The sequence below is a fragment of the Diachasma alloeum genome, unplaced genomic scaffold, assembly GCF_001412515.2.
Source record: "Diachasma alloeum isolate Michigan unplaced genomic scaffold, Dall2.0 Dall_scaffold_00209, whole genome shotgun sequence".
Classification (NCBI taxonomy): Eukaryota; Metazoa; Arthropoda; class Insecta; order Hymenoptera; family Braconidae; genus Diachasma; species Diachasma alloeum.
The window spans coordinates 189,362-216,369 of record NW_021680374.1 but is presented as its reverse complement, the minus strand read 5'-3'; the positions used below and the strand labels follow the sequence as shown (position 1 = coordinate 216,369).

The 27,008-nt window shown below is 37.8% G+C and overlaps 1 protein-coding gene and 1 long non-coding RNA gene across 3 annotated transcripts in view; one reads left to right on the top strand and one right to left on the bottom strand.

Moving 5' to 3' along the window:
• Nucleotides 1-27,008, top strand: part of LOC107036536 (protein espinas) — a 178,357-nt gene that overhangs the window by 116,953 nt on the left and 34,396 nt on the right. The gene's annotated exons all lie outside the window — the stretch shown is intronic.
• On the bottom strand, nucleotides 833-5,391 carry LOC107036537. The gene is made up of 4 exons (XR_001460787.1): nucleotides 5,349-5,391; nucleotides 1,678-2,421; nucleotides 1,456-1,609; nucleotides 833-1,157 (listed from the first exon to the last, which is right to left on the bottom strand). It is a non-coding gene; the product is annotated as an uncharacterized LOC107036537 (long non-coding RNA).

Genomic DNA, 27,008 nt, shown 5'->3' with positions numbered 1-27,008 from the left:
GCCACAGGGTCAGATTTTCGGTTTTTACTTGGAACAATGGTCAGATTTATTAACACTTTCATTTTTTATTTGGATAATGCAAGCGTAGGGACAAGAGTGGCTAGAATAGATTCTGCTACCTTCTCCCCTTGTTGGGTAAAAATGTCAAGCCTCCACATACACGCATCTCAAAAAAAATCATCATCAAAAAAAAACAATAATTGCATTTTTTATTTCAATAACGCTTGAGTAAACATATGAACGCAGATTTAATATAGGCCCATAGAATTACGGGGACCGGCAAGGATTTGGAAAGTCTGAATACAAGTCCTGCTTACACCTAACAAGTGCTGAAATGGGACATAACCAGAGGTAGAAAGGTCTCGGAAGCACTTGGGAAGAGGCTTCCCAAGACCTATCCAGTTCTGAACGGAAAGACCTAAGTAGAACTTGTCAGGTCCAATTATTCGACTCGGGATTCACCTCAGAGGGTAAAAAAAAAAATATCCGCGCTTTACAGCGCGTTTTCTGATCTTTTTTTTCCATCAACAAAAGTCTTTACAGATCAACTTGTGCGATCTACATTCTAAATTTTATTCTCATGGTAATAAACGAAATTTGGTTGTGTTCAAATCAAATACTAAACTTTGACATTGAAATTCACGTAAACGTAAACGTAAAAAAACTACTGATGGTGTGATGAGCAAGAGGTAAAATCTTATTTGTCACTGGGAAAATCCATGAGAACTAATCATTCTATTTTGCAAGCAAAAGAAAAGATAAACTTTTTACGTCTGCAGGGGAAATGTTCCAAGGGGTTAAAAGGTATCCGAAATGATTGATGCTTCACGAAAATTTCCTCATAACAATTTATTTACTTTTCACATGTATCTGTCAACAAATTTAACATGTTTAACAAAAAAACATTAACTCAGGACAGGAATAATGCAACGAATTAAGATGATTGTTACAATTTTTTAAGGACAACTGATACGTTCAGCCGTTCGATTACAAACTATAATTTTCAAATGTCCGAAGAATACTTATACATGTTGAGCTTTTTTGAACAAAACAAATTGGCATGTTCATCGACGAAATCAGCAATCCAAAATGCCGGCCCCGTTTTCTATCCTCGCCCATCAACTGATTCTAATACAAAACGATGTTGACATGGATTGCTGAAATATTAAAAATGATGACTTTGATCATTCAGGTAAAAATTGCTTGTACACTTATAATGATTTTATTCTTGCGGAATAATATATTCAGCGAATTTAGGAAAGAGTCACGAAAAATGAATGTTCAATTATTCTTTAAATGTTCAATGAAATTAGAAATTTCATGATCTTTTCCTCCTACATCGAATTGCATTTCGTTCAGCAAAAAATTACTGTAAAACTGTCTATGAAAATTAATTTTACAACAAATTGTAGAATGAGCGTTGAATATTGTAAAAATAGTAAGCTCTTTTCAAACCTTGTCGATGACACTCTCAGTGTTTCTGTCCATCCGAATGCCCTTTTTTACCACTTTTTGTGTCCTTTGTAACCTCCTTTACCTCCTTTTTTACCTCCAGATTTACCCCCTTTTTTGCCCCCTTTTTTACCATGCGGATGTAATTCCGCTACATCTAAAAGCCAAAACCATTACAATCATTGATAATCAATTATTTGAATGAAAATAACTTGCAACACTTACGGATGCAAGCCAGCACAATTAGGAATAGAGTGAAAAACGACCACAACTTCATCGCGGTTTCTGGAGAGACGGATTTATGGATAGGTGAATAGATGTACTTGACACTGCAGTAGTGAGCACCTGACTCCTATCCACTTGCAACCTGCATTATATATAAAACTCCACTTGCAACCTGCATTATATATAAAACTCCCGTATCTCCTCATTCCACTAAAAACGTAGTTTGCCGGGTTAGCTAGGAGTGGGAAAAAAAAATCATCGTTTATGGTATATTTCCTAGTAGTTCATATTCACTGAAAGGTCTACACGTCGAATTTGGATTTTTTAAATGTTTTTTGGATCGCAGAATCCGAATTTGTTTGTTGAATTTCACTTCCTTGCCCATCCAAGCAGTTAATTTTATACATATATTCGTCATCAGCCTGAAAGATTACGAAATTTTTCTCAAACATGATAACATTCGGTTTTTGGAAAAGTGATGAACATCGAGTTGACGAAGTATTTTTGTTCTCTTTTCTTATTTGATAATATTCCCCTCTTGAATGAAAGATTTTCATTCCCTGGCTTGAGAATTCTGTTTTTCTCATCCTAAATTCAAAGGATGCTCTGTCTTCAGGAATACTTGATCCGTGAATCCATTGCCATTCTCTTCATTTGAGGATGTCTTTTTCCATGTGAACAGTAAATAAACAGTGGGAGTATTCGGATTCCTCGAAAATGAGCAGAAAGTGCCCCCTTCACTATCTGAAAATTCATGGAAAACTAGGCTACAAAAGAAAAAATGTACACGCTAAAAAATGTGGAACCGGCATTATGAACTTTTCTCACAATTCACGTATATTTTGCAGTTGCGACGGAGTTGCGTTCGAATTTTAAAACAGTAAAACTTTTCAATGGTCGAAAATCTACATATTCTGCTTTTGAAAAGAAATTATCGCCGGAATGAGGATACCTGGCGGATAATAAACAACGCCATGGTAAACAATACACGTTGAAAAAAATAAAATTTAACATTGACATTACTCCTATATAGAAAAAAAATTGAGTCATCCAGGAAATACATTGGAAATATCTCTGCATATGACGAGAAGTGGAGAACGTGCGCATTTAGATAACGCGAAACCATTCAAGAGATGCCCCCTGGAGATCGTTGAAATATTAAATTTAGATTCATGAATCACGTGAAAAATGTGGGAATTCCCCATGGAAATAGGGAGCTCAACCCCGTGATCATCAACACATGCTTAAGGATGTATTACACCCTTTCCGCAAAAATTCACGTTTTTCGAATTTTTCTGTTAAATTGTTGATCGAATTGACGTGAAAAAATATATAGTTTTTGCGTTTTACCATTACGTAATGGCTCACGAAATTTCACGATCGTGCAATTATTTTCCAGCATTTTTTCTAAAACTTTTCGGAAATTCACAAACTTTAGAAATAATGCAGGAAAATGATTGCACTAGCATGAAACTTCGTGAGTCAGTCAATAATGATAAAACGCAAAAACGGTATATTATTTTGCGTCAATCCAATTTTTTAGAAATTTTTAAGAAATTTCCGAAATAAAACTGTTTGACAGCCTCAAATACTGCGCTCTGATTGGTTCAAATCCGAGTGGGAAGAATAATCATGTTAAATCGTAAAAAATGAATTTCACATCGCAAAAATTCGATTGAAATAAATGGAATTTTGCAGTTTGTCCGGTATTGTCCACGATTACTATGTTCACATAGTTATTTTTAATTTTATAGCCTTTCCATGGAAACGTCCCAAGAGGTTATAAAGTATCCGAAATGATTGTCGCTTCACAAAAATTTCCACATCCCAATTTATTCATTTTTTACATGTATCTTCTAACAAATTCAACATGTTTATCAAAAAATAAAGTCAACTCAAGACACAAGAATAATACAACGAATAAAAAACATTGTTTCAATTTTTTAATAACAAATAACGAGTTCAGGTTTTGTTTTGGTGAATTGCACCAACTAGTTGTTGAATTTCAATAACTACTATCTAGTAAAAAGTATAGACCCCTGGCGCTGCAGGATTTTTCCGGTTTGCAACATTCCCAAACATTAATGAAGTTACACGGAGAAAAAAAACTGTTCCTTCTGTTTGATCAAAGCTGTTTTAGCTCATTTTTCCTTGATCACCCAAGAAGTTGATTTTATTTATTCGTCGTCAGCCCGAAAGATTATGAAATTTTTCTCAAACATGAAAATATTCGGTTTAAGTGATAAACATCGAGTTGAACAAATATATATATTTGCGTTTATTTGAGAATGTTCCTTTCTTGAATAGAAGATTTTCATTCCCTGACTTGAGAATCATGATATCCTCATCCTAAATTCAAAGGGCGCGCTCTCTTCAGGAATACTCGATCCCTGAATCCATTATCATATTCGTGCTTTGAGGATGCCTTTTTTCATGTTCACAATAAATAGAAGGTAGCAGTATTCGAATTTCGTGAAAATGAGCAGAAAGTCCCTCCTCACCTTACGAAAATTAATAGAAAACTCAACTTCAACAGAAAAAAAAGTACACGCTAAAAAATGTAAAAATTCTGTGCATTATGAACTTTTGTCATCATTCACGTAAATTTTCCCGTTGCGACGGAGTTGCGCTCGAATTTTAAAACAGTAAAACTTTTCAATGGTCGAAACTCTGTATATTCTTCTTTTGAAAATATTATCACGGATACGAACATACCTGATGGTTAATAAAAAATGCAATGTTAAACAATAAACGTTGGAAAAATTTAACATTGACGTTTATTCCTACATGGCAAAAAAATTGAGTCATCCAGGAAATGCATTATAAATATCTCTACATACGACGAAAGGTGGGAGAGCGTTCGCATTTGGCTAAGGTGAAAACAATTAAGAGGTGTCTCCTGGAGAGCGCATAAATAACTAATGAATAAATTGATTCAATTAGGCTTGGTTTGAGAAATCACTTTCTTGTCGTTAACCCTCGATCACTGACTCAATTTTTCTCCTATTGACTCCTATTTTTCATCACAATGTGTTGGAAGTGGGTTTTTGCGCACGGGGAGCGTGCGTAAAATGTCACTTTACACACAGCGTGATGAAACAGGGATTATTGCTTTCCTTCAAACTCATTGCGATTGAGAACATGCAACGGTTACAATTCTCGTTCTTTTATTCATCACTCAGACAATCCATGAAGACAGAAATAATCATTCCATTTTGTAACCAAATGCAAAAATAAGTTCCTTCCTTCTTCAGCGGAAATCACTGCAAAAACTAATGTCTGAATTTCAGATAATTTTGTAGACACTTTTCAAACACTTTTGGGACGATTTTGTAGACACTTTTGAGACATTAAGATGTGTCTGAATCGATGGAGGCATTTCAATTTCAGACACCAAGATGTCTGAAATTAAAATACAGACATCAGTTAGATTTTCGGACACTTGAAGATTCTGACGTTTTTTGCCATCTGCCATCTTAAATTCAGCTGATTGTCAGACACCTAGTTTTTGCAGTGGATGCGTCAACTTTTCAGACATGGGAAATATCTTAAAACTTAATGTTTGAATGGACTTTGCCATCTGAATCAAGTGAGATATCTTAATAGTGAAATGTTTGAATCGCTCATAAATAGCCGAATTTCATACACAGAAAAAATCTGAAAGTAAATACCTGAAATTTCTCAGAAACAAAAAATGTCTACCATTTTCAGACAGAAATGGTGGTTGAAATTTTCAGACATTAGTCAGATTTTCAGACACTTTTGAAGATTCATACGTTTTTTATCATCTGACATCTTAAATGCAGATAGCTGTCAGACACCTGGTTTTTGTAGTGATATTCCTCAAGAGGTTGTAAGGTATCTGAAATGATTGAGAAATGATTGATTCCTCATAACAATTTATTCAATTTCTACACATATCTTCCAACAAATTCAACAGGTATAACAATAGTATATTGCTATACAAGGGCCGAAAGTTGGCCATAGCATCCCGCGTGTGTTTGCCACCCGAGCGAAGCGAGGGTGGCAATCACGCGGGATGACGTGGCCAACTTTTTGCCCGTGTATTGCATACTATTTTTCACCATACCTTTACACCGAAAGTTCGTAAGAAATTCATCGAGAAAATGCTAAAACTGAAAATAATGCTCCATTGGAAAGTGAGGTTAGGTGTCGTTCTGTATATGTCTGTATACGTCTGTATACGTCTGTATATGATTCCACAAAAAAATCTTGGATTTTTTTGGCTTAAATCCCCTGGATTGTTTCTTCATGAAAGCTTTGAGTTTGTCGAATACTTTGAGGTTAATGTTGTGATAAAGAATCATGACACTTTTCAGCATTGACCATTCTCCCCACAGAGTTGAAGGCTTCAGTCTTTTTGATTGTTCATTAAAATAGACGAGAAAAACATTTTCTGTGAATTCCTTAACCTGATTTTTCATTGCCCATGCAATGAACTTGTCATAACAAAGTTTGTATCTTTTGCATGACTTTTGTGGCAGTAGATTTTCTTGGATATCTTTGGCTTCCCCATCAATATTTCTTTCTGGCTCTGCTTCACATTCACTTTCACTATCGTAGGAATCGTCTGATGATGCCATTTTTATCAGTAGGGCAAAGATAAACTGGGTAAATTGAATGTAATCGATTTTATTATGGATTGATAGAACGTTGAGTAAACGTTATTGTCCCTTGGACACCGAAGTATGGGAGACGCATGCGCAGATATTAATATGTGCACTTGCGCGTCGACAAACGACCGCAGCACGCATTTTTTTTTGCGCGTAGGCTTCTTTCGTAGCCTGTTTCTTACTTTCGCCCTGCTACGAGGCGGGAGAATACTCCGTACTTTCGACAGCCCCACTAGAGGCCGAAAGTTCGAACTTTCGGTGTAGGGATGGTGAAAAAAATCAAATCAACTCAAGACAGGAATAATGCCATGCATTAAGATCACTGTCGATGGCGCTCTCCGTATCCCTGTCCATCCTAACGTCCTTTTTTAACCGCTTTTCTAAATCCACGGAAAGATGATTCCGCTACATCTAAAAGCCGATTCCATTAGAATCATTGATAAACAAATATTTGATCAAAAATTTCTTCTGATATTTACGGACGCAAGCCAGCGCAATGAGGAGTAGAGTGAAAAACGTTGAGAACTTCATCGCAATTTCTGAAGAGATGAATCGATGTGCTTGACGCTTCAATACTGAGCAATGACTCCTATTCACTTGCAACCCACATTATATACAAAACCTTTTATCGCCTTACTGCACTAAAAACGTAGTTTGCCATTATTGCGAGGAATGGGGAAAAATCCAGGATTTCTGATAGTACGTGTTATCGATATACGGAATATGCCGACATAGTAGAAGAGGGGGTTCAAATTTGCATAAATTCGCTTACGTAAAATACTTGAACTACCCCTATATACACTGTTAGAAATTTTTTGAAATTTCATAGAAGATATTATAAGGAATTCCGCTATAATAAGGAAATTCCGCTCATTATGAACTTTTGTTATAATCCATGTAAATTTTCCTTGCGATGGCGTTGCGTTCGAATTTTAAAACAGTAAAACTTATCAACGGTCGAAACTCTACATATTGTGGTTTTTAAAACAAAAGATCAACGAAACGAGGATGCCTTACGGGTAATAACAATGCGATGGGAAACAATATGCGTTGAAAAAATTTAACATTGACGTTCATTCCGACATAGCAGAAAAAATTGAGTCATCCCAGAAATGCATTACAAATATCTCCGCATACGATGCAAAGTGGAAGTCCTCTCGCATTAGCCTGACGCGACCAATAACTAATGAATAAATTGATTCAACTCGGCTTGGTTTGAAAAATCACTTTTTTGTCATAAAACAAATTGTCCTCGTGTCTGAGACAAGTACAAAATCTTTTGACGAATATCTTCTTTCTCAGTGTAAAATATTTTTTCTTATCTATCAGTGTAAGATATTTTGGTCTTGTCTCTCAACCAACTTTTCTCGTCTCGTCTCGTAATGCCTCTCATCACGTCTCGTTTCTCTCTCGTTTCTCACGATATCCCTAACGCCGACGAAGTAATTCAGTTCGATCACTTGTGTTCGAACACTGATCAGTTCACCCCACATCTCCTAATGATTTTTCTTTCCCAATTTTTCTCCTTCAAGGGCCACATTCTCGACGTAACGTGAACAAGATTCATGTGTGAACACAGCGCCGTACACGAATACGATTACCATGCGCAATCAATGAACGGCGACACGTTCACACATGAATCTTGTTCACCTTACGCCGAGAATAATGCCTCCAAAACTGTTCCTTTGATCCCCAAGTTATTCGTGATAATAAAAAACCGATGAAGAAATAATGAGCATCAATTTTTTTGACCTCCGGTTTCAAAGTGGAGTCCCTCAATGATGATTTATAAAATTAACAAAAAAAATTAATTCTAATTTCGTGTAGCAGTCATCGGGTAGCCATCAGCTTGCTCCTGCCTACTCTTCATAAAAAACAACGGATCTCTCAATTCTCGAGTGAAGAATGGTTTCTAAAATCTGTTTCCCCTCACAGTTGGCTCATCTTACCAAGAAAATGTTGAAAAAAAAAAACAACTCAGTCTGGATTTGCGTGAGCGTCGCGCAGGGAAACGTCTCTCCTCGAGTTTACGGTACTTTTTATGCATTCATAACGTTATATAGCCGACGGGGTAAAAAAAAGCGATATAGTCTCACTCCACTGAAAAAAAGCTGGTGGTAACATGGAAAATAGTGAATGGTGGTGGGGTAGGTGGGGCAGGCAGAAGTTGGGAAAGCAGGAACCACTCTAAAGACTACAGTTACGCTTACGTTTAGGAGCTTTTCCAGAGCACTGTGCCTTGCTACCTTTTTCCCGCCCTCTCTGACTTATTTTTACCTCTTAAACGCTTACGAGGAAGAGGTGATTCTAAACCGCTCCCCCTTCTCCTTTTCTTTCCCTAGCCCATCAGCAAAATGTGCCATCTCATCGTCGTCGATTACTCGGGATAATTCAAGTTAAAAGGAGGCTATTATCTTCAGAAAGATAATGTTAATTTTTATTGTCTTGAAAAAAAGAAAAAAGAAGTGAAAAAAATTGTTAGAAAATGTTTGAGGATATGGTGAGATATTAATGCTCTTGCATAAAGCAAAAAATGCGAAAAATTACCTGGAAATTGAATTTTAAAGAATCATTTTTAGATTTTGATTGATATACATATTAATCTTACATGGGAAATTCAATGGCAATTAGATATTATGACTATGTTGAAGTCTATCACAAGTAGAGATGTAAGCAGGGATAGCCAAATTTGTAATATTTTATTACGGTTACGTTTGTAGCCGTTAATTAGATAACATGAAATGTAATTTCATAATTCACTTGAAATTTTTTGAGTACTTAAGTATCATCGATTCAAATATTCAAATTTGTAACTATTTTATCAATCATTAATTTGAGATAGGAAGATTGACGATTACTTGTGTAATCGTAAATCCCCTGTCAAGAAATTTGAATTATTTACTTAGTAGTAAATTTACAATTTCATATTAACAAATTTTAAATATATCATTATTCGTAAAAAATCAGATTATTAATATTATATTATTAGAAAAATTGAATCAACATATTTTAAACCTTCAATAATGTAAGGGTCAAATCCTTGTAATATTACAGAAATTTAATATTGATGGGGATCCCTGGATGTAAGTGACAAAAATGAGGGGTCAAATGACTGTCAACGACCACTGTCATGGCTGTTAATGACGCGGTCAGCGGACGCTATTCACCGTCATGACCGGTCATTACCGCGCCAAGAATCTGACCATATGGTCCGAGAAAAATAACGATTGGTCGTAAGCATGAAATGATCGAATAATTTTTTATCGCCAATCTATATAGGGCTAGGTTGCTCCGATAATGTATCGGAGTGGATACAGTATCGCAGCAACCTAGCCTTAATGATGCTGACTGAAATGTTTGCGGAATGTCGGCAAAAATCTAAATCTAGACGGCATCCATCCGGAAGCCATAACAATAAACAATAACGTTGACGGCGAAAGCCTCAAAACTCAAATTTATCAAGTAATTAATGAAAATTCAAATAAGATTTTCCACTTTCATTCGACAACCATTTGTTAAATTTTTGGAGGCGTAACATGCCTGATCAGAATTTCGGATCGGACTTGATCAGTTTCTGATCGAGACCTGAGCGGAATTTCCACTCGGGTATGAGTCAATTCGAGAGTGAGATGCGTAAGTGTCCTGGTAGCTCAGATGGTAAGAGCACCCGACGCGACATTGGGAGGTCCCGGGTTCGATTTCCGGCTAGGAAGTTACTAATTTTTTCTCTCAAAAAAAATTGAATTTAATTAATGCCTAATGATGGTAGGCCAAGAACCCCTAGTGGAAAAACATAAGGTGGAAGCGTAACACGCCTGATCAGAATTTCGGATCGGACGTGATCAGTTTCTGATCGAGACCTGAGCGGAATTTCCACTCGGGAATTCCGTAAGATTTCCTACAACCACATTTTGCTCCGAAATTACGGAAACGATACGTAATTTATATTGAATATTTCTCTACGTGCACCTCTAACGTTGACAAATTTACTCTACACAGCCCGGGCGCGTTTAACGAGTTGTAGGCAATGTTGCGTGACGGGCCATTTCATTTAACATAGGAAAAAAAATTGTCCTGTTGAATATGAATTATTCATTCTGTTTTTTAAAGAATAAATCATTGATTTTCTTTTAAAATTTCGAGAAAAGTCAAATTTTTTCATGTTTCCGATGATCCAGTCAATGTTGATTTAAAAAAAAACGACGCGCTGTGGCGTGTCCCTAATATAGTGACCAATTTAAGGTTAAATTTAGCAATGCAGCGGTTTCCTAAAAACAACGTATAGCCGCATAAAAGCTAATACTTTGTCTTCACTGTGTCACCCCCATTCAATCCCTCCGAATTCTTCAACCAAACTTCCTCCATCTCACCTCTTGGCTCATCCACAACTGTAATCTCCACTAATCTCCAAAAGTACAAGAGATTACGTGTAAACTTGACTCAAAACTTTATCCTACTGTCTGATCTCATCGTCGAGCTCATCGGTAACCCATGGAAAAGATAATATTATCTGGTTAACTGTAACAGCCATGACTTCTCATGGTCCCTATCACCCCTCCGACTCCTCCCGGAGGTAGGCTCAAGCCCATCCTCACCTCCCTCCTCTTGTCCCTTCCCTACGGGCTTGATGCTAATTTCTTGATTATCAGGTCTTCTCATCGTCCGCTTTTCGTTTCCCCGTGAGGCCGTTCTAACCCAAACCATTTCAACCGGTGTGATCCGTACTACCGTCTACAGGGCCGGGGGGGGAGGGGGGGCGTAGGGTGCCCCCCTGAACCCGAAAACTCACAGGGAATATAACCCCAGTTACAACAGACACTGAGGAGGGAATACTAGCGCGAAAATGTCCCGACATCTGCTACCACTGGTGTGTGCGCCTGGAAATTATTAATCCTGTCAGAAATACTAAATCATATCTCGGCGTTGATGGTGGCAAGTTCAAAGGAGGTGCGGGGGCTTTGCGCTTTTGGTAGATGATGAAAAAACAGAGGGGAAGGGAGGGGAAGAGGAGAGGCGGAGAAAAGGGGCCGGAGCGGGTGGCGGGAGGTGGGGAGCGGGACGGCTGTCCACGAGATCTTGATTTAGAGTCTTTACTTTTAAGCCCTTCTCCTCCACCCGACGAGATGGATTTATTGTTGTTGGAAGAGTTTGAGAGCAACGGAGTCATGTCTTGTCTTCGCCTTGATTTTTTCAAAGGAATTTTTTGGCGACGGGGTTATGGTTTTTTTATTAAGGAGATTAACGGGAATTTTATGAGGGTTGGGTAAAGAGGCATTTTTTGGCGATATTTTGGGAGGTTTTTTATTGAATTGGAGGGGGGATAATTAAATTAGTTGGGATGCGATTGCGGGGGGTAGCTATGGGTATTAATCATGTGAGGTTTTTTAGTTGTTACGATAAATTTCTTCGGAAATTTCCAGAAGTGCTTGAAACACTTAACAACTAATTAATGGAAAACTGATTTTATGGCAATTGGTTTTTTTACTTAAAAATTTGTCAAACTCAGAAAAATTTTATATTTGCGTTGACGGTATTATGAAAATGCTTAGCTATGATAATTAAAAAATTTACCTATCACAGAAATTTGCATACCTGTTTAATATAAAAGAGCTCAATTTCCTTTATTTTTCAACATAAATAAGAACATCGTAAATAGTTTTTTCTTCTAATTTTATCTCAAATTCACTTAAAAACTGCTACGTTGAGGATTGAAATGTCATTATATCAATTAAATTTCAAAAAATCGCTAACAGTCGAAATGATTTGAGTAAACTCATGCTAAACACGTCACTTCATGGCCGAAAGCGAGTACTATCCTCCCAAGGGTCAAAGAATACTTGCCATCACTTGCGCGTAAAGTGCAATGTTACTCTTTCCACACATTGTGATGAAAAATAGAATTTGGCACTCTTGGGATAAGTGTTGTGGGGACACATCCGCCACAGAGCAAAAAACACTTTTTTTGTGGTACTTGCCTAAAAAGTGCACTTTTCGAAACGGTTTAGTGTGCGTAAAGCGGTTGTTTTCCGCACGGCGTGCGTAAAGTTCACGAGCATGCGTTAAGTGAATTCTCGGGCGTAAAGTTTCGCTTTACACCTTCGAATTTTACTTTACGCACTCGTGCAGAAAAACAACCACTTGATCCCCTCTACTGTCCCGAAGAGTGAACTCGGCAGGTATCACTAAAAATAGGATGTATTCCCCGTGTGATAAAAAAAGTGGAACTTTACGTACTAGTAACACAATATACTATTACGCACTTGTATGGAAATATACTATAACGCACTCGTATCGAAATTAACGATTTTTCACCAGTGTTGAACCCTATTTTTCATCACAAGGTGTAGATAATGGAATTTTGCGCCCGCGGAGCGTGTGTAAAATTTCACTTCACGCACAAGTGATGAAACAAATATTTCAGCGAAAGGATGACGATTGAATTCCCCAACTTACTTGCAGTATCCAAAATGATTATTGATATTTAGTGCCAAATGACGCTAAATTTTCAAATCATTGAAATTTGCAGAATGTATTACCCCAACTTTCTTCATTTCTATTAATGTCAATGGAATAATTGAACTGAAATTAACAGTTTTCATTGACTTTGTTATCGAATTGTGCACGTTCAATGACGAAATTCATTGAACTTTCAGTAAAACTGTCACATGAGAAAAATTTCTAAAAATTGTACCAGAAATATCAGGCAAACATTTTTGACATTGTAGTACTGCATTGTTTCTTCTTGAATTTCATTTTCCTAATAACGGAAAAAAAACTCAAATAATCACCATGAATTAAGATATTTAATTTCAATTCACTCGCGCATGCGTTCCCCAGAATAAAATAAAACCATGATTATGAATGTTTACGACATTCTGAAATACAAACAAAAACTTTATTAATTCCTCGGAATTTTCTCATGTTGTACGATGATAATAATGCACGAAATAACCCTTTAATCCGCCACCTCTAAACCCACGGAAATGTCTTCGTTAATTAATCGCAACTGAGAGGAACAGCACTGACCTCATCTCCCTCTCGGTTGTAATGGAATTTCTGAACGGATAGGGGATGCTGGAGGAGGATATTAAAAATTGGGAGGAGCGGGAATTGTACAACATCAGCATGTATGTACTTCCCTGCATACCAGAAGTACAACAAGGAATGAAAAAAAACATTATTTCACGCCGGGGTTGTGGAAAAATTTATTGGGAAAATATTTTTAGGGAGGCGGGTGGAGAGAGAATTCCAGTGATCGGTGGAGATAGGACAGGTATATATATTCTGCATATTCGGAATGGCTCCCCAGGTGATAATTTCGGGGGGGAGACTACTGTTTGGGAGGCGCGGCGAAATTTGCGGGCTTAACCTCTGGTCGAGTCGTCAGAATATTAATTACAATTTTAGGTGATTAATTGTACATGTGTTTGGATAAGTACGTGAAATTCAACACTGATTGGAGATAATGCGTTCTTTTGTATTCTATAAATTGCGAAAAATGAGGGAGACATTTATTTACGTTACAGGGAGATTTATTGCTTTTTTTGTGGTTTTTCGGGCCATTTTTCATCAATTACGGAGGGAATTCAATGTTTTTTTGATCATTAGGGGGTCACACCAGAATGTTGTGTGATTTATTCGCGTCAACTTGAATTATAGGGAAATTTATCACAATTGTTCTGTTTTAGGTCATTTTTAATCAGTTTCATGTATGCGTTCATTCTTAGGGTGAGACAAAAAAAAGACCGAACGTCGGGACTACATCGCCCCCGAGGCGCTCGATAATCGGCTGCGATTTTCGGCTGATGATCTGCCCAACTTCGGGGCGTTACCCTGGGCCATTGGAACCCGCCGATGTCGGCTCAATGTCTGCATACATTATCGGTTGAACATCGTTTTAAATAAATTACGCTATTGTTAAAACCTATAAAAAAGATCGGGGTAAGATTGCCCCTGACGATAAGCATTTATTGGGGCCTGGATTTATTAATGATGCTAAAAAAAAACTAATTGTCGTATGAAATGCCTCAAGAGCTCCAAAATTATCAGGTATTTTCCGATAGATTCGCTGCAAACAAGTTTATGAGTTCGTGTGTATGTAGGGAACCTTGAGGAAAATGCGGTTGATTTTGAAGCTCGAGTGGTTTTCGGAAGAGAATTTTTCCATTCAAATTTCGACCAAGGGAGTTGCACTGTGAGACAAAATCCATTTGTCAGTTCCAACGAGGGGCTCACTCAATCAGGAAATCTTTTATTTTTCATATCTGAGGTTTTCCGTGTCCAATGACTCAACGGCTGACTCTCACCCTCTTGGAAATTGATCTCGATTTTTTCGACGATTGAGGGGTTGGAAAAGCTATCTCTCAATTTTTTTCAGAATTTTTCGACAGCTCATGTCGGAGATATAATTTTTTCTTTGTTTTTTCTTTTTTCCATAATTCCAGTTCTATTCATCCGATTTTTATTTATGACACGTCGAAATTTTCGATTTTCTACCATCTATAAGAATATGTTGAGTAATTTTTTTTTCAATCCTTAAGTGCTCATAATACCGAATTTTCAAAATAAAAAGTTGAAAAGCTTGAATTTTCAAAATTTCGTCACGTTCCATTTGTCTCGTGTTTTTTCAGTAAATTTTGTAATCAAAACAAGTGTTTCGAAAGTGTTTTGAAATTTTTTAGAAATTTCTGAAATAAAACTGTTTGACAGCCTCAAATACTGCGCTCTGATTGGCTGAAATCCGAGTCAGATAAATAACCACTGGAATTATCAAAAAATATCAATTGACTACCGCGGTGACTGTATAAAATAACAATCGGCTAGGGGAGGGTGTGCCTGTACCGCCCACCTAAGGGGAAATGCCAGTTTTATATTTTATATTTCAACTTGAGTATAAAAAACGTATTTGTGAGACTTCTTTAACTATTGAACTCGTTATTCTCGAAGTGTAGACGCCTAATTCTCCTTAGAATCCACAAAATTGATTGAAAATAAAAGAGAGAGCCTATTGAGCGGTACTACCCGCCGTCGGGTAATACCACTCGGCACGATTCCAATGCCGCTCATAGGGTTTTGCGTGTATCGCTCGCACCGCAACCTAACCTGTACTCAAGTGCTGTCGAGTAACTACGTGGCCGATCCTATGAGCGGTATTACCGGCTCCGCTCGGCGTCAACAAAATTGTTAATAATTATTGACATGAGTGGAGTTTTGAGTTCGAATTGGTCTCAAATTACGCGTGAAAGTACCACGAATCGAATAACCACAGTTTAATATGAGAATTCAGCGTTTGAAACTATCAAAAACCTTAATTAAAAGTCCACAAATTTTGCACTGTAAAGACGTCAAAACTTCGTTACGTATTTTTTCATATTTAAAGTGGTAAATAAAGTGAAATTTTTCCGACAATCACATCCTATCATCAAATTCTTCATGATCAGGAACAGAAAGAAATTTCAAGTTGATGGTTGTAGAGAAAATCGGGTGAGCGGTATTACCCGCTGAGCGGTACAGGCACATCATCCCCTAGTGCAATTTTTTGACTAAAATTTGGATGGAGAAAAATTCTCATTGCTATTTATCCTTAATTAATGGTTCTGAATTATGACCGCGTATCTGTAATTGAACTGTTTATTTATTGACCACAAGATAAAGTACAGTTGTTGGTCGCATAAACAACGTTTACTTCACATAAATAGACAAAACGGAAATACTATGAATAGTTCTTAAAATTAAAGTTATTTCCTATACAAATGCTATTGCAGTATTGGTTAAGAAGACAGTGGAATGGTGTGGCTAGACACTAAACGATTAAATAACGCTTTCCATATATTTCTACGGACTCTGTGGTTAGGTCTATTTGTTAGGCATTAGGAATTGGCTAGTAAAACTGGTGATTATCGTCGACTGAGTCATCTGAAACATCTTATTGTGGCACATTTATTTCGGGGATATGAATACTACGTGGCGTTTCAATCTACCCTTTTCTGTTTCCATCAGTGCAATTACAGCAGAGGCTTCGCATAAAATACCTTAAGGACAGTAGGAGAATGGAATTCTGGGAACCCCTATGCCCCCAACATGCGCGCCCATAGAGAGAAGAAAAATAGGGATCAGCGGGTTTCAAATAAGATACCTCGCTCGTGGGCCCCGAATTCAATGAAATTTTCATTTTTACTGAATGAATATCGATAACTAATCAATTTATATGTGTTTAATGTTTTTAATTTGTATCGCCTGCGTTCCCTTTTCTCTTTAAACACAACACAGGATTTGGCTTCTCAGTACGCATGTTCAACTGACGATGATTGAGTGTGAGAATAGACACTCACCAACCGCATTTCATATGCAAAAATGGAAGAACGCTGACGTATTTTTCCGTTTCCGGTTTACCAATATTTTCCATCTCCGGAAATTGCAAAAAGGTATTATCGAATGAGAAAATAGTTGCTTGCTTTCGGCCAAATATCCTACCAAAGGGTACATATGGCTGAGTGATCATATACTGTTAAAATTTTTCGTCTGAATTTTCTGTGCCGAATTCCGGAAATTTTTATCGTCTTCAAGTTTCACTGAAATTTCAGGAAATTTTGTCATTGAAAAAACAAATATTTCATTGATTTTTTGTTCAAAGGATCTGGAAATCAATAAAATAATTGAGTTTTCAGTTCAATTTTTCTGTGAAAATTCAGAAAATTCAGAAAAATTGAGGGAAAAATTGAAAATTCATGTCATTTTGTTCCTGAATATTCATGTTCCACTGGCAATTCAATTAAGTTTTTAATTTTTTTTTAAATTCTACTTAAAACTTGAAATTGCATAACCATTTTTTCCCTAAATTCGATTCAATGTCACTCTGATGAGATTTACTATAATATCGTCCATGAAATTTCAAAAAATGTCTAACAGTGTACACTAAGAAAAAAAACTAGAATTATGCCAAACAAATTTGTTTCAGACAAGCAAGTCCCCGAAATTTTCGTACGAAATTTTACTATCAATTCTTGTCTGAAACGAATTTGATTGAATTCTTTCCCGCTTTGCGGGAGGGGTATCGACATATGCGGTAGCGTATCGGCCAATGAAAATTTTTGACTCCGACTGTCCAACACCTCAGGCCGAGCGCTGCCGGGCAGCTATACACGAAGTAACTACGCCCTCCACTATCTCCGGATCATGCCTATTCAATAAAATAGAAACGAGACAAGTTACATGGAAAATACCCTTAGTTACATCGCTCACAAGTTTTTCGTTGACTATCTTCATTTTCTCATTTCTCATTATCTCTGAGCCCTAAGGGTGAGTTTTGGACTTCGAAGTTGGTAGCAGTGTGAACCAGCCTCGCGCGTGAAGGAGGGAGAGAGAAAGAGTAAATTATTGTATCTCTCTTCTCCGTGTACTCATTGTGTTATGCGACTCGTTTACTTATCGTAAACGCAAAATAAACCGAAAAAATGAAGTGCTCCGCAAGGGGGATTTTGCTCTTTGCGAGAAAATTTCACCTTGCTTTCAAATAATTAATATTATTAATTAAATTTATGAACTACATGTGGGCAAATATATTTTCAGGGTTTGGTGACGTGGGAAATTTGAATAGTTTTGACTTTCATCAGGAATTTACACATTGACTTTAGTGCTTAAATAATAAATTTCGCGGAAATTAGACAATTGGTGTCAATACATGAATGGATTATCGGAATCTATTTGACTAAAATTTACTCAATGTGAAAATATGAAAAATAACATCATAGAAATAGTTTGCTTTTCATGAAAAAAACATCAAATTTAATTTCAACAAATTAAGTTGGACAAACACGAAATTAATTATTTCCTCGCTTTGCAAACATAAATGAAATCTTCCTAAAAACCAAAAATAATTATTTTTGCATAAAACACTGTGCCAAGGAAAATTTTTCTTTGATTTTCCTAGAAATGAGGAAGACCATTTTTTAGAAAAATGTAACTTCCGTAAAAAACTTGAAAAAATGCAGATACCAATAAAAATAAGCAAAGTTGGGGCTCAATAAAAAATCAGTAAAGATAGAATCAACTTCCTTGGCGCGGACGTTGGTTCTATCTTTACTGATTTTTTATTGAGCCCTGACTTGGCTCACTTTTATTGGTATCTGTATTTTTTACAAATTTTTTATGGAAGTTGTATTTTTCGAGAAAAATGTTTTCCTCATTTCCAGGAAAAACCAAAGAAACATTTTTGTTGGCCCAGTGTTTTTATATAAAAATAATTATTTTTGTTTTTCATGAAGATCTGACTTTACGCCTGCGCCGAGATGAAAAATACGGTTCTAACCACGGGAAGTAAAATAGAGAACCCTTACCCAGGTGCTTATCACTCTCGCCTTCGGCTCGAGTAGTAATTTCGTGCACACGACTCCTTAATTTTACGTTCCTAGGTTAGAAATTTTCCCCTCCAAATGACGAGAGGAAAGTGGGATATTTCATTCCTCGAATTTCTATCGTTTTCGACGATCATCGGAATGCCTTAACCCTCCCTGCACGAAGAAAAAATGAACTATACCGTGCAGTTATGACGAAAAATAGTATGTGCACCTAAGAAGGAAAACAGGACATCAAAGCCCGCGTATTCACCGCAACAATCCACACACGGATTGAAATGTCCTGTTTTTTCCCTTAGTGCACAATCTGCTATTTATTACATTATTCTCCTTTGCAACGGGAAATATTTTCAAACATTTTCTGTTGGTTGTACCACGCGACGTCAAATACTGCAACCCCATTGATCGAAATTGTAAGGAGAAAATAATCGATTCAAACAGGCAATTCATCTGCTTATAATGCTTTCCCATGGTGAGCCCAACGTCATTAGTTCATTCAAAAAATGACAAATAGCTTGAGCTCTCGGTAACCATCATTACCCCCTCGCAGACATTAGCAAAATTACCTAAATTCGCATTTGCTCGAATTTTAACCCATAACCATGGGATTACTAACCTGCTAAGTCCTCCACCCAATTCCCCTTAGAATCTCCCGTACAGTTCCAACATCGTCAGTTAATTGATAGTAATGCGTCTGGCTTTGGGATAATCCTCCGTTCTCCATCATCCTCCTAACAATTCTCCAATGGTTTTCTCATCGACGTTGTACAACGGCTCCCTCCCCCTCCCTCCATCCTCCACTATTTCCCTCTGTACATTTTATTTTAAACTCCACAACAGCGTTCAAACCCTCTCCCAAGGCCATAATTCACGTGGAACGCCATACGGCGACACTCTCGCATCGCGCTTCTGCTACCAGGCCTACACGAGCCCCCAGTGTGCCCCGTTTCGCATTAATTCAACTGCGATTGCAGGGAAAAAAACAAGAGAGAGAGTGAGGGAGAGTGTGAGAGAGAGAGAGAGAGAGAGAGAGAGAGAGAGAGAGAGAGAGTGAATAAACTGAAAAAAATGTTGAACGAGCGCCCTACGGCCACCACTTTGCATTCTTTATTTATTTATTTCTCTCTTTTTCCCACAAGCACTGGACTTGGACTCTTAAAAACCCAGGCAAATTGGAGGGACAGTGCCCGTGAGTGTTTTCATCCGTCCGCGAATACTCGTTGTTTTGATGACCAACCAGTTCTGTTTTAGTGAAAGCAGATGAGGCGAAAAATTTCGTAGAGATTTTTCGGGATAGATCTAGGGGAACGGGTGTACAGAGAGGAAAAACTGGGGTCACCCCTGAATTTCAGTAATTGTGTCATGTTATGGCTTTTTAGGAATGTTTGCCGAAATTCAAGGGAGGAATCCGATAAATTTAGTATACTATTAGGAAATTATTCCTGAAATTTCGGGTAAAAATCGTGAAATTCTTTACGATTAATTTAGATGAAATATCGATATGTGATGATACTGATAAATCATTTGGAATTTTCAGTAAAATTCCAAGTGCGAGGCCTAGATAATAATGAAAATTATTGAAAATTGAGAGAACTCAGGCAATTCAGGCGACAAATCAAAGCAAAGAGTGCGGATCAATCAAATATCCGGTGAGGACAGGTACCGCGCGATATTCGAGCATCTTGACATAAACACGTGTGTTATGCGGCAAATATGGGAGTGATAGAAGAATTGGAGCAGTCAAGAGCCAACGTCTTGGGGCGTACACCCAAAAAATAATATCTTAAGATTTTAAATGTCTTACACTGTTAAAAAAAAAAGACATTTCATGGACAGTTGACCACCAATTTTCAGGACAGTGACAGTGAATGCGATTTAGTGGGAAAAAATCATGAAATTTGAGATTTCACTGAAAATTCAGTAAAATTCCAGAATTCAGTGTCAAATTGCATTGAATTTTCAGTGAACTCTGAAATTTCATGATTTTTTTCACTCTAAATCGCATTCAGTGTCACTGTCCTGAAAATTCCAGAATACATTAGCCAGAATTGTTTGGTTTTCTATTCATTTTTAGGGAAAGATGAAACGGAAATTTACAGTTCTGTTTGATTTGTCCACGAAATTCAGAATTTTCAATGACAAGATTTTCTGAAATTTCAGTGGAATTGGAACACGATAACAATTTCCGGAATTTGGCACGGAAAATTCAGCCAGAAATTTTCAACAGTGATAAAACAAGATTTTCAAAAATCTTGACTTAAAACATTTAAAGTTTCAAGTTTTCAAAGTCTCAGTAAGTCTTTCGAAGGTCTCAGTTTGAGATTTTCATAGACTTAAGTTAAGACTTGAATTCTTCAAGTTCCAATTTTTCTGAAAGTCTCAATTTAAGACATTTGAATATCTCAATTCGAAACGTTTACAAGTCTCAATTTGAGATCGTAACCTTTGCTTTTGGGTGTAAAGCAGAGTTTTCACACCGTTTTCGGGAGTCTTTTTTTCGGGAATCCGTTTTTAGGGAAAAAGTGAGACGAATAGTGAATTTTCCTCCGTTGGCCCGGAAAATTTACTGAATGTGAGAACAATTTGTGCCGTAACTGTAAAATTTCCCTGCATTCCATCAAAAATCATTTCAGCAAACGTCAATGATTTCTCAATGTTGAGTATAATTTTTCTGTAACCGAGAGTGTTTTTTTACCGAACAAAGCGTAAAATATCCTCGACAAACAGTTATTTGTTCATTGAATTACATTTCGTTCCACGATTACCTGTCGTACAGTAAAATCTGCCACGATTTTCTAGGTAATTTTCACCCAACTTTTCTCTCCGGGTATTATTAATTTCTTTTACAAAAATACTTCAAAACTAATGTGTCCAGACGAGAAGAAAGAACGAGCTGACAGAACTTTTTCGTAAAAAATATTATTGTCTAGAGAGAACGATTCGCGTCATTGGTTGTAAATTCAATACAGTTCCAAAAGAATTTGCAGAATAATAAGCGAAAAATTCCAGGACTCATCTTTTTCCGTCACTTTATTACTTCCGATTCTCTCGCAATTATCTCAGAATGCTGTGGATTCAGCGGAAAGTGTCGAGACAGCTGTTTTCTAGACAATAAAATTCCCCGCAAAAAGAAAACTAATTCACACCTTGGCACATTCCTGTCGAACTCCTCCCTCCGGAATATATATTGCTAAAATAATATGTTGAAGAAAAATTGAACTCATTTCCCCTCTCGACTTCCCTCTTTTTCTCCATCTCTATACTTTTATTTTCATTATTTCTTTTGCTCAACCGAACCGAGACACAAAACAAATTGGAAATGGCTCGGGACACGATGATCCAAGGTGCCCCAGCCTTTCTTATTCACGGTGTGATCGTCTTCCTCGTCTTCTTCTTCATTTACGTTCGACATCCGCCATTGGACCACCGTGGCAGGGGCGGCGTAATTCGGCACGGATGACGTATAAGTGAGTGAGAAAGAGAGGAAGGTGACTAGTGAACCATAAAATCCGCGAATCCGCGGGAAGAGTCATCATCATGTTTAAAAGAAAAAGAAGAAGAGGTGGAGATGAACGAAAATTGTGTGGAATTCCACCGGTTTCTTTGGAACTGCCCCATCGTGACCATTAGAATTCGTGTGGCTCGAGCCGGATGCTGCTGTAATTTGTCCTTTCACCCGAGGGACCCCTCCGGGTCGAACCCTTGAAATCCCCGTCAATTTAGAAATTCAGAAAGGGCGGTCTCTTGCTCCTTCTGCTGAATAAATATCACTCTTTGTCTCTTTTTCATTTTTTTATTCGGATTTTTTTTTTTACATTGAACAGAACAATATTTGCATAAACATTGGGTCGGATTATTATCTTGATTGAGCTGATTTAATTAACAATTTCTTTTAATTGCAATGCCGATAATGAAGTGAAAGAATTGGTTCATTAGAAGCTGGTTCAGTATAGAAGTGATAAAAATGGACCAAGAAACTTTTTTTTAATCAGTGCAAAAAATTTCAATGCTTTCGAAAACTAGGGAAATTACACTGTTGAAAATTTTCGTCTCAATTTTCCGTGTCAAATTCCGGAAATTTTTATCGTGCTCAAGTTTCACTGAAATTTCAGTAAATGTGGTCATTGAAAAATCAACTATACCATCGATTTTCTGTTCAAATTATCTGAAGATAAATGAAATACTTAATTTTTCAATTAAATTATTCTGTGAAAATTCAGGGATAAACTGAAAATTCAGGTCATTTGGTTTCTAAAACTTGCATGTTCCACTGAAAATTCATTCCAGTTGTGAAATTTCCATCACACTCGCATTGACAACTCATGAATCTCCGTGAATTATACTTAAAACTTGAAATTTCATGACCATTTTTTCCCTAAATCCGATTCAATGTGACTCTCTTGAAATTTACTATAATATGAAATGAAATTCAATGAAATTTCAACAAATTTCTAACAGTGTATCACAGAAAAACGCAACGTGGAGATACTTTCATCTCAGAATCTTTGTAATGAAATTTGTCGGTTTTTTCTAATTAATCGAAAAAGCACATTTAATTATCTCTGTAACAAGTGAGGTTGGTGGAAAAAACTTGAAACATTTTTTGTGGGAAATTCTCTTCCCTTTGAAGACAATGAGGAAGAAAATAAAAATTTGGAATGTCTATACATGAGGGGCTAATTGATCGGATCTGTTCACCCGGCTAAAAAATTCGATTTTGGCGAAAGTCGACCTTCCCCGGGAAAAACCGAAAATCTGACCCTTTGAAAATTTGAAAAAAAAAAACTTTTTCAGTTTTCACTTTTTTCACATACTTTTGAGAGTTCTGAATAGCCCGTCGCTCAAATAGTTGGAATCAACGCTCACCCAGCTAAAAAATTCGATTTTGGCGAAAGTCGACTTTCCCTCTGGAAAAACAGAAAATCTGACTCTTTGGCTCGGGGTGAAAAAAAAAATTTTATTTCGACTTTTGTCGCGCCTTCGGGGGTTTCATTGGCATCAGAATTGTTAGAAAATACAGAATCAACTTTCACTTGGCGAAAAAATTCAATTTTGGCGAAAATCGACTTTCACCCTTGACCCACGTGAAAATGAAAAATTTTTTTTCCCCATTTCTGTCACCTCCGAGGGTTTCATTGGCATCAGGGGGTCAATAAATACAGAATCAACGTTCACTATTTTTTATTTAAACACCGCCTGCAAACGGGGAGATGAGGGTGGCTAAAATATATTCTGCAACCCTGTCTCCTCGTTGGCTACAAATTTCAACCCTCCGCATACATGCCTTCCCCTTCACCCGCTCGTAAAATCACGCGTTCTCGGTAGCATCGAGGAGGACTTCTCAGGACCGAAAAGAACTGAGGATTCGAATGGTCTCTGGAAAAGTACGTCGCAGAACTGATTGGGACTTACCAGGTCCATCTAGGTCTGGAGAGATCTTGAAAGACCTGTGAACGTCCAATCAGAACCAAATCCTCGACTCGGGTAGTACCCCAGGCTACTTTCCTCTCTCCAAAAAAACTCCTTCATCAAATCACCCATAGTCCCCCCCACCCTCCGTTCACCTTCTCCCAAATTACAGCCCGCGTTCCTCACTACTTGGAAGCAGCCTCCGCGGTTTCTCTCATTCCCTGGAGCACAAAACACCAGTGAAAAATAACAAAGATCAAAAAAGCGTCGAAAACCTTTCGACAGACCAACTCAATTCTTTTGTTCTGCTCTGTTCTCTTTTGTTCGGTTTGGTGGTTCCTCTCCCACCCCCCCCCCCTCCTCCATCCCTCTTCTCCGTCACTTCTCAATTTCAACAAATTGGTTAACCTCGCGTGCTGCTAATTGCATCTTTACGATTTCATCCTAGGAAGTAACTAAAACCGACCGAGTGAATCACTCCTTCAATAAACTCAAGTTGATGATCATGAGGTGGAATTTACCCATAAGATATATGTACCACATGCACCACGAGTATACACCTCGTTATTCNCCCCCCCCCTCCACCATCCCTCTTCTCCGTCACTTCTCAATTTCAACAAATTGGTTAACCTCGCGTGCTGCTAATTGCATCTTTACGATTTCATCCTAGGAAGTAACTAAAACCGACCGAGTGAATCACTCCTTCAATAAACTCAAGTTGATGATCATGAGGTGGAATTTACCCATAAGATATATGTACCACATGCACCACGAGTATACACCTCGTTATTCAATTTGTCCCGGGATACTAAACATAGTTGGGTGCAAAAGAGAGAATAAACTATCGTTTCATTTCCACGATAATTACGACCACAGGGCAAACATCGAGACCATAGGAGATGTTAACCAAGGAAGGTTGACATGATCGACATGTGCGCGTCGATCTTTATCCTTCCTTGTTTCCCCCCTCCCCCCTCTCCCCCCGGACCATTTTTTTCCAACTACCTCACAGCAACCCCATCGTACACAAAATCTTTTTACGTCCATAAGATACGAAGTGTACGTATATACTTACACAAACGATGGTCAGAGACACGTCTTGGCTATGCTTCAAGCCCAGCGGTGTGGTATGAGAAGAAGCGGATAATTGAGCCTCGCGGGATTCCTGCGGTCCAGCCAGTGTTGGAATCTAATCGTTATATGTACCTGCACAACATCTCGATGGTCAAGCCAACGTAAGAAGGTGGAGCAAGCAAAATCTCATGACTAGTACCACACCGAGAGGGTTTTATAACCGACATTCTACTGGATTGGCCTTCGCGACCAGTTTCAACAACGGATGTATAAAATTTCATAATCCAACGTATCAACCCCTCCACTTTGATGCAGCTGAGTTAATTCAGTACGTGGGTGGGTGGGTTGGGAATTGAAATAGGGAGAAAATTGCTTGGCTGGTGGTAACGTAGTTCGTTCGGTTTCAACTGGTATTGTTACATATCGAATGGGTATTCATTTGTGAGAAGTGAATCACTTTGCTGAGGCAAACGCTTGCTTTCAGTGGGGTAGCTAACACGAAAAAAGGCTTGATTGAATCGATTTTCATTGAACCAGTAAGTACTCCTTGCAAGAAAAAATGTAAGTGGGTCAAAAATCTCACACAGAGTATTTACTGAATATCTTCAGCATTCGCAAATTGTGAAGAAAATATAATAATTCAACTTCGTTGAAGTCCACAAGCATTACTCCAAGCAAGATTTCCTAATAAATTTCTCTAAGCTTCCTCCCCTCGAAGATATTTGTCAACTAGTCCAGGAATCTTTTCCAATTTATCTCCCTTCATAACTTCGCTGTGATGTATTCATTAAATAGCCTGTTGAAGAACGATGAAGGCACCGTTGTATAACCAGATTCTATCCGGCAATAACTCTTCTGTTCTATTAAAAATATACCTGCACACGCCATTCATGGAGCTAGAACCCGCAACAATCAGAACAGAAAATAACAGTAGATCCAAAACTGATGCTCATCATCTTATCAATAGCTACCAATCACCAGTAACGATCGAACTACCGCTTCTCCGATAAAGAATGTTCATTATTACTCCCTGAAACCCCTTCAAAGATTGGACCATTGCGTCATCATCATAATCTGAAACAGCCACATCATCACCCCCAACTGAATTAAATAATTCTTGAAATTCATCATCGTTTAATTACTCACCTGCCACATCGCGATCTAAAAAACTTCTCCCCCTATAAACACCTCCCACACATGTTACATTCCTGCGGTCACCCAGAGAAAACCGTCACCCACCGATTGTCTACTCCTCTCCATGATTTACATCGTGTCCCATAAATCTCCAATGACTCCAGTACACAACCAGCAGTCTTCCCATACATCGCTGAAAACCACGACTAGAGATCTCCCTACCTTTACAACTTAACATTTTGATGCAACCCAAGCACAAGTCAACGACGCGCAGTCATGGACGCTTCAAAGATGGCGTCGGAGATCACCATCGTAAAAACGTAATTACCCATCCTCCTTCTTGAAGAGAGAAGAGTCGCCAGGTACCAAAACACGCTTGTGCATTCCACAATGTGTTTGGCCTTGTCTCATCACGAATGCAGAAAAGAGATGAGAGGAGAAAACGTTCGGTGATTTCTGAAAACAAAAAGATGAAGAGAGTTTTGAATAAAAAAAGCACCAAGAGGATAATGGATGGACATGCATACAATGTTTGTGTTCTCAATTCGATGGCTAATACTGAAGAGTGAATTCAGTATCATCTGCAGTGGAGTCTTCACCACCTGGAGTGCTGGATAATGAACGTCGTTTTACGGATGTAAGCTTCAAGTGCCTATATTCCAGGATTATGTCCCAGAATTCATTGGAGAAGGGGTTCGCCGGGTGGATATATCTGGAAGGAAGTGTA